Below are 9,465 nucleotides of genomic sequence, written 5' to 3' on the forward strand. Positions count from 1 at the left end.
GTGGTAAAGGTTTTGTTTAACATATTCATCTTCAAAGACATGAACTAACAAATGCTGGAGCTTCAGTCATAGCCAGACTTCTCAACAGTCAGGATTTCTTTCTCCTCATAGCTGTAGATATCAGGATACTTTCCCTCCACAGCTTCAGTTATAGCCAGACTTCTCAACAGTCAGGATTCCTTTCTCCTCATAGCTTTAGGTATCCAGGATATCTTTTCTCCACAGCTTCAGGAGTAGCCTGACTTAATAACAGTCAGGGTAGCTTTCCTAGCAGATGTAGATATCCAGGATTGCAGTTGAAGACTGCTCAGGCAGTGTCCATAGCCATCTAGACCCAAAAAGTCACACTGAAAATATACTAATGATAATGCTGGCACGTTAGAATGGCTCAGAATAGCTGTTGATTTAAGAACATAGTATGGATAGCTGACTTTCCCATAACATTTTTAAAATTTGTGTTCTATGTCCTTTGTATGTTAGAGGATTGTGGCATCAATACATGTTGTAATAGGAGCAGCGGGCTATGTTCCTGGCACCCGGCCGCCCACACGGCTAGCTTTATGCCTGAAATAATTACACGGAAACTGTATTCTTTTAAACAATGCCTGGCCCATTAGCTTTAGCCTCTTACTGGCTAGCTCTCACATCTTGCTTTAACCCATTTCTAATAATGTGGGTAGCCCCACGAGGTGTGGCTTATCAGGAAAGATCTTAACTTGCATCTGTCTGGAGTGGGAGAATCATGGCTACTGACTGACTCAGCTTCTTTCTCCCAGCATTCTGTTCTCTTTACTCCGCCTATCTAAATTCTACCCTATCAGAGGGCCAAGCAGTTTCTTTATTAATTAACCAATGAAAGCAACAAATAGATACAAGACCCACCTCCATCAAATACATCTTTTAAATGTATCTTTTAGATCATATATTAAGATCTATTTATCTTTTAAATCATACGTTATAATATATTTTTAATTTGATACTAATGCATGATCTAAAAGATAGTTTTGTTCTGTAAATCTCCATCTGCCTAAGTGTCTATACTTGCATTCTCCTGTCCCTATTTAAACTGTTCAATGTATAACCTCAGGCAGGCCTGAACTCAAAAAAAGACTTAAGGATGGCAGCGTATGTGGAATGCAAAATCTGGGCCAGGTTGTCTCCCTTTTTAACATTAACCACCACTGATTGCATACTTTTATTAAAGGAATTTGTGTCTCTTAAACTATAAGTGTGTGAATGATTTATCCCTGGGAAGGCATATTAATTCTAGAATAGCAGTACCTTCAGCATTGTAGAAAAATGTTTCGGAGACAAACATTTTTATGTTAGATCAGGTAGCCTTGATCCCACCCCATTGCTCCCCAGAGCAATGACCTGTTGTCCTTGTTATTAAACTAACAAAATTCTTAGATTAAAGAACTCAACCATCACTGAGCTTTAAAATTAAAAATTTGAGTCATGTAGTCAAATGTCTGTTTCACTAACAGGGAAAGGATTTGTATGTGAAGCCTGGGTTCCACCTTCAGACCAGAATAGGAGGAATAGTTTATTGCATACATAGTAGGTATGCAAACAGCTGCTGGAGTCACCATTATGAAATAGGACCCGATTGTGACAGAATTAGTGATTTTTGTAATTTCCCAGCATGTGTTAATCTATGTTATGCATATGAATGCAGGCTAGATTTTGGGTATAGAATTCTGGAAGGTTGGCTTGAGTCAATAAATATTGACTTTCTAACAAGGGAACTCTCCTACGCTTATATGTCCAATCCTGCCTGTCATGATTATATCCATTAGCTGTAGCTGTGTGTTTCAGGTCACAGGTCTCAGCAGCTAACATTGCACATAGGGGAATGGTGAAGTAATACCTTTTTAATGTCAGTCTCTCTGCCAGGGAATGTTTTTCTCTTGTTCAAAGTCAGTATAACTGTGTGCTTTTAAATTATATTTATGTTTTTAAAAAAGATAATTGCTATTTTTACTTTTTAAATTTTATTTACTTTACATGCATCACTGCTCTAATTTATTTGTTTCTATTCCTTATTGTTTTCAGCTCATTAAGAATTTCTTTCCATTTTTCTCAAATGCTGTTGATTATTTATTTCTGTCTCCTGTGGCTTTGGCTTACCTCACACTACGTAGTTGAGAATTGCTTTGAACACCTAATCCTGCTTCTGCTGTCCAGAAAGCAAGTTCTGCAAGTGTTTCAAGACTGGGCCTTAACCTCTCAGTGAGAAGGATAATATATGAGTAAATGAGTATCCTCCAGCTTCTCTGGATTTTATTGTGAACTGGCAAATAAAGAGGGACCCATGTAAGAATTGAGTTCACTGACAAACTGTAAAGCAGGTGTAGTACCAGCACAGAAAGGGATGGGCAAGAAAGAACATGAAAGTTTTCCTTCTCTAGACCATAGCTTACATTAGAAATAAGCAGTGAGGTAATCAATTTTAGACGATTATTAAATGTTCTGACTGGCCATTTCTTGCATCAACAGAGCAAGGAATCAAGAATCTGGATAAAGAACAGAACCCTAACCCTAACCCTATGTCCAGGTCTTATCCCACCTCCCTCTGAAGCAGTAACACTAACTACCATTGTGTAATTGGGGCAGTGACTGATCTGGATTTCCTAGCTGAATTTGGGTTATCAGGTAGCAATATTGTGATACCCTTCCAGAGAGACTCTTGTAAAGACCAAACTCCCATATGGAGACAGAAAAGGAATTCCTTTACTGTTGTCTGGGAAGAACTAAAATGTCCAAAGTCCATAAGACATTCTTGATGTGCTCACAATAGTCCCCCCGTCTATTAGATGTTTCCCTTTAACCTCTACAGCTGGTCTCCAGAGTGATGAACCCACAATCAACTTTCACATCCTTTTATAGCTGTTTTATCAGCCAAAAGTCAGCATGATGCCCTTCCCATGTAGTTTCTGAATAGAGAGAGAAAAGGTATTTAGCATCATTTAATTTGAATGTTAAAACAATAAATGCCCTATCCTTCTTTGCTGTGGGAAGGTGTTTCAGGAGCCAAGGTCTGATGTCTCACATCTGGACAACATCTTTTTATCAAGAAGAAAATATTGGTGAGATTTATTATTTAAATAACATCTCATGTAGACTTACATCTAATGTCTGTGGAGTGCAATCCCTTGTGTTGTTACCAATTCTCTTAGTCTTTGATTAAATTTTCTTCTTGAGTACTAAAGAACAATGCAGGTTGCCAAAATTAATCTTTCTTTGTTGTCAAGGCCAGTTGAGCAACTAACCTCAGAGGTCACTTGGGCTTGGAAGGAATCTCAGACTCTTCAAGTCTCTCTTTTATCATTTGTCCATCAATGTGAGAATAATGCAAAGACTTTGCTTTATGTATTGCAGCTTCCTTTGAAGCCTTGAGGAAATACTTCCCACATTGTTCCTCATTTTGTAGACCTGATAATGTTTCAGATTCATTGAGTGGGTTTTTCATGGCCTTCATGGACTGGACAATAAGTGATCAATGGCCTTTGTTCCTAGGGACCTCATTGACCTTGTATGGAAAGGGGAGAAATAGTCCCCCTTTTGGTCCCTCTTATGACATTAGAATAGTCTCTAAGAATGATTATTAAACACCTCGAAGATCAGTTTTACACCATTTTTGTACTATTAACTACTGTATAATATTTCAATAGCCAGATACAACCTAATAAAATTTGTTTGACATACATTTTAGCCGGTCCTTGATATAGTTGATATCTGACCTTGCCAACTTTAATAAATACATGATCTCTAAATCTCATTCATTATATACCTTAAACAACTTACTCAGACCCTCATAGCTTGCAAAAACCTTTTCAGTCTTGTTTATTCTGGAGCCACCCAGTCATCATTATCTTCATATATCTAAGTCCTTTTTTTCATTAAGGGCATTTACACATTTATGGTCTTCTAACATGTTCTTTTATGTACTGCTTCCTTTTTCTAATATCATGAGAAATAGAAACATTGACAAATGTGTCTATGATCTGTCATGAGATTTTTATCCCCTGTGGAGGGGGAGGAAGCAATGTCTATCCCAGCTGTAAGTCCCAATGAAATTGCAAAGTATAATTTCACCAAAGTCCATCCTGGGGAACCAAGGAGTTTATTGAGCTTACTTACTGAACATGCTTGAAAAGATACTTAGAAGGATTTTGATCCTATAGTGGTTTTTGTCAAAATAACCCCAAATGTCGCATGAAGAGTGGCACTATTAGGAGGTCTGGCCTTGTTGGAGGAAGTATGTCATAGTCACTTTCTGCTGCCTGTTGATGTAGAACTCTCAGCTCTTTCTCCAGCACTGTGTCTGCCTGTATCCACCATGCTTCCTGCCATGATGATAATGCACTAAACCCTCTGAAACTGTAAGCCAGCCTCCATCAAATATTTTCCTTTATAATTTTTGCTGTGGTCATGGTGTCTCTTCGCAGCAATAGAAACTCTAACTAAGATACCCAAAAGCAGCCACACAGGGATGGCTCTCTCATAGCTGTCATATGTGTAACTTATCTTCTCTCTACTCTTCTATGCCCATATACTCTCTATTATATTACTTTTCTCAGTGGATGTAGGAAGTAAGCATGATATCACTTAAGGTAAATTCCCACTTTTAAAGATGGCTTTCCCATAGGTGCATACATGGAATCTACATCCTCCCAAGTCTTTGCCAGGCTGTTTACTCTCGTTCACCCTGATTACCACAAGGTAACATGTCATTAGTGATGAATTGCTTGCCTGGAAAAGAGGTTGTGTGTGCAGATGGAGGGGATACTTTCTTTCATGATGGAATATCCAGCAAACCTGGAGGTGGTCATCCTTTGTAAGCAGGCACAGCTGATCACAGGAAGGTGCCAACTGTTTGTCTTCAGATAGTGCTGAGCAACAAATAAATGAAAGCTGAATAGAAACTCTATAAGATAATGTAATAAATTAATAATTTCCTAGGTATAAACTGTTCAACTAAACCTTAGATAAAACACAAGACATTCTTCATATGATACATGGCAATACTACTGTAACCGTGCTCTTGGATTTTAATGTGAGTAAGTAGTTGATACCAAGAAACAGCTAATACATTACATAACATCATCGAATGATGTTTACAGCATCCAGCACACCATAACAAAGAAATCCCTCTTGAAACTATGATGCTCCAGCTTACTCTAGAGAGTTCTTTACACAGGGGTCTATCCTCTCTATGGATGAGCATCTCATTTGTTGTTTTCACTACAGAGGTAAATAAACATTTACACCTTAGCATCCAAATCTCTAATAGTCCTGATTAACATACTACTTGTCTTTGGGGTATTTCAGAGGCAGCCTTCCTTCAGCTAAATTCTACTTGGTGTGACCCACTATCTCCTAAGCATTGGTCAATCCTTTATATCACTAATTCTACTCTTCTACATTGCGACTGAGTAGTGGAGTACTATGTAGTACATGAGATGCCATTTACAACTTACACATATCAACTCCAAATGGACCTTACTCCTAAACATCAAATGCTAAGTGCAGAACTACTAGAAGACACTTATGACTAGGTCTCTCTGAGTTTGGCAACCTGCCCAGGCTTTGGGAAGTTTCTCTAAGGCCCTGATGTATAGAGCAATAACAGACTTCTGTCTCTAATCTCAGGAATACGCTTGGGAGAGCTGGTAAAGATGTAGGGCCAAGGTTTATGGAAAAGGGTTGTTTCCTATCCTCAGATCCTAGGACTTTTCACAGAAGGGTGGAAACTGTGGCTATTGTTTATGATGTTCTTGGTTTACCCAATGCTCCTCTTGTGCAACATTGTCTGATTAGCCTCTTTCTGAATTTGTATACTTCCTTTTAAAATCAATTTACATTAACAAGAGACTTGCTGTTGAATTATAATTAGCCTCCAGTGCTGGGAATGCTGCCCTGTGTCCCTTCTGCTCACCTGGTTCTGTCATTCATACCTCACTATCCAATCAGAGCCTCCAGCAGACCCACCACTCAAATGGGAGGGTTCTTCTGGTAGCCAGGCTTCAGGTTTAGCACTTCTGGTTTAGTGCTTCCGGAAGAAATCTTAGTATCCCTTCTGCACTGCACCTTGGGCTCCCTTGTTGGGAGAGAGCATGTCAGCTAGGCAGCTTCACCATGGTAAGTGAGGGATTGCTTTCCACAGACAGGAGGAGTAAGGGACCAATGTTTCCTGGCCGCGAGGCTTACATCATACTATGTAACTGAGAATTGCTGTGAACACCTAATCCTGCCTCTGCTACCCTGTGCTGCAAAGACAGTCCTGCAACTCCTACCAGGCTGGACCTTGACTGGTCTGTGTGAAGGAGGAATAGATCAGTGAATGAGTATCCTCCAATTTCTGTAGATTTTATTGTGAATTTACAAGTGAAGTGGGACCTGTGTAAGACTTGAGTTCACTGACCAGTTGTAAAGCCAGTGTAGTCACATCAGAAGAAGGGATGGGCCAGAAAGAGGGTAAAAGCTTTCCCACTGTGACAATAGTTGACATTAGAGTAGTGAGGTAATCAATTTTAGATGTTCCATAAATGTTCTGTCTGGCCATTTTTTTGGTCAACAGACCATGTATTCATGAATCTATATAAAGAACTGAACTTATCATTACACCAAATTACTATACTTACAGTAGTTCAGTAAAATAGAAGAGCCAGATAAAATGGTGTGGCCTTGCCTACCATGATTTATTTTCCAGGTTTTAGATGTATTCTCTGAGAGAAATGATGTGAATAGTACTTGGTCTGCTCTAATACAAAACTCTATTCTCTGGAGCACATGACCATAGAGACTGTATCAACTATTGAACAGAAATTTTCAGGATTATAAATACATTATTCCCACTATCTGTTTCCTTCTTCTAAGCCCTCCCATAGACCCTTCACTGTGTTCTAATCCATGGCCTCTTTTTAACAATTACTGTTTGAATGTGATCTGTGTTTGGTTACAGGACCTCCCAGCTATGAAGTAAATGGTTGGCTACACTGGACATTGAGTGTATAATTGAATGTGTACACATATGACCCTGTCCCTTGATGGAAGAACAGGAAGTACTCTGAGTGAATAGAAGATTTTACTAAACTACAAATTAGTGTCTTGTCTCACCATAGTGTGGAAGGACAAACCTGGAGGACTTTTGCTCTCTGAGACATTTGATCTCTGTTCACCCAGTAGGTTAACTGCTAATGTCTTGAAGCCCAGATGGGTGATCCTAGCTAATGAAGGACTCTACTTGGTAATCAGGAGCACCGGTAGCTTACAGGTTCTTTAAAGGATTCTCCTCTTCTGCTGAAGGGAGCACCAGGAAGAGCAGGTTGGCTGAGCTATTAGCTGCTTAGAAAGCAATGGACCATGAGCCAGACAGGTTCTGTTAGTTTGTGTGGTGACCTGGGTAGTGGCCCTTGGCCTTTGAGCTTTGTTGAGTGTGAATTTCCTGGGGGATGGGGAGGCTTTGCCATACTGGCATGGGAGACTATGAACTTATAATGTTGTTGCCTCATGCTATGTAATTGAAAATTGCTTTAAACACCTAATCCTGCCTCTGCTGCCCAGTGCTGGGTAGGTAGTTCTGCAACTCCTTCAGGACTGGGCCTTAACTGGTCTGTGAAAAAGATAAATAGACCAGTTAATGAGTGATCTCCAGTAACTCTGTCTTTTAATGTTGCTTATAAATGAAGAAGAATCTGTGCAAGAACTGAGTACAAAGGTCAAGTTTGAAGTTGGTAGATTCACAGTGCAGAAAGGGAGAGACAAGACAGTGGTTAAGAATTATCCTACTTCAACAGTAGTTGAGATTAGCAGTGTTTAGCTGTGTACTAATTACCTAATTAGGAATTAGGTAATCAATTTTAGATGCTCCATAAATGTCCTGGGTGGCCATTTCTTATAGTCCACAGGCCAGGGCAATCAAGAGTCTGGATAAAGAACTGACCTGTCATAAAGCCAAATTGCTATAGTTATATTAGTTCAACCAAAATAGATCTGAGTAAAATGTGGCCCTGCCTAACAGGATTGTTATTTTACTGGTTTTAAATATACACGCTGAGATAAAAGGGCTTTCCTGCTGTGGGGAACTGGGCAGGGCAGAAATTCCAACATGCAGGCCCCCCTCATGTTAGAGAATGGGACCCACGTGGATAACTGCATCCACAGAAAGCCTGAGAAAGCTTGGGAAATAATACAGTTAAGCATGTTTTCCTGGTAGCAGCAATTTCTCAGGTCTGCTTCCTAGAGGCAAGTAAGTACTCTAATCTAAGTGAGGCTTCCTGACTCAGCTTTAGCTGCAAAACCCTGCAGCTCTTTAAGAGGTCCTGCCAGGAATCACTTAAACAGTGTTGATGAAAAGCTGAACACATGCTTTGTGGTTTTCAGTCTTAGCAGAAAAAAACTGTGCAGTTTTAAAATGTCGGCTTTCTGGGACGTCCTGCGAGGGCAAACTCTGATTCTTTCAGGCGGGCAGTTCGACTACAAAAGCACTTGAGTATGGTCTGAGAGCAGAATTCTGCAGCTTGCTTGCTGGCAGGGACCTTGAAACACTGTGGAGTTGTGGCAATGAACAAGGCTCTGGCTGGTTCCTCAGCCACAAGGCTGGAATCACAGAAAGCTAAGGAATGGGCTAGATCCAGCCATCAAAACCACGGCTTTAATCCTCTCCATAAAGACTCATGTGGTCAGAAAAAGAGAGATGTACAGTAAAGACAGATTCAAAGATGAAGAAAACCTCTAAATGGCTTACAGTGTGTTTAAAATATATATACAAGGTAAAGGTTAAAGTTTTTAAAGTGGAAAAAAGAGAGTAGTTGGTTATGGTAGTACACACCTCTAATCCCAACACTTGGGTGCCTGAGGTAGATTGATCTCTGTGACTTCAAGGTGTGGCAGGACACACCTTTAATTCCAATGCCTGGGAGGCAGGGGAAGACAGATCTCTGTGAGTTCAAGCACAGCCTGGTGTACAGAGTTATTCCAGGACAAAGATATACAGAGAACCTGTCTCAAAAAGTAAATGTAAAAATAAAAGAAATAGAGGTTAAGTAAAGCCACATAAAGATGGAAAATACACAGAAAATATTGATACTGTATGTTATTATGTTCTCTTTGAATTGTTTTAATACTGGCCCTTCATGTTACAAAATAGCATTACAAATATTATGGTTTCTGTGTGATTAGTTCAGGTCTGAACAGCTGGGAAGAAGCAAGCAGCCACTCATCCATTCCTTAGAGAAGGTAAGGCACATTACTTTGTGGAAGGTCCAAGTCCCTCCCTAATATATCTAGGCTGATATTTAAGTTCTCAGTTTTAGGGGGTCCCTTTATTTATTGTAGCTCTCAGTGTCTATGCTACTGTTGTTATATTAAAAAAAAGTAGTGTCTTCTGCCCATGCAGTGAAGGCTACTTCCCACTATCTCTTTGATCAGGTTTATGGTAGTGAGATTTATATTGAGGTC

This window comes from Microtus oregoni, unplaced genomic scaffold, assembly GCF_018167655.1.
Source record: "Microtus oregoni isolate MIOR12 unplaced genomic scaffold, Mior012 000005F_ref0000423, whole genome shotgun sequence".
In the NCBI taxonomy this organism is placed as follows: domain Eukaryota; kingdom Metazoa; phylum Chordata; class Mammalia; order Rodentia; family Cricetidae; genus Microtus; species Microtus oregoni.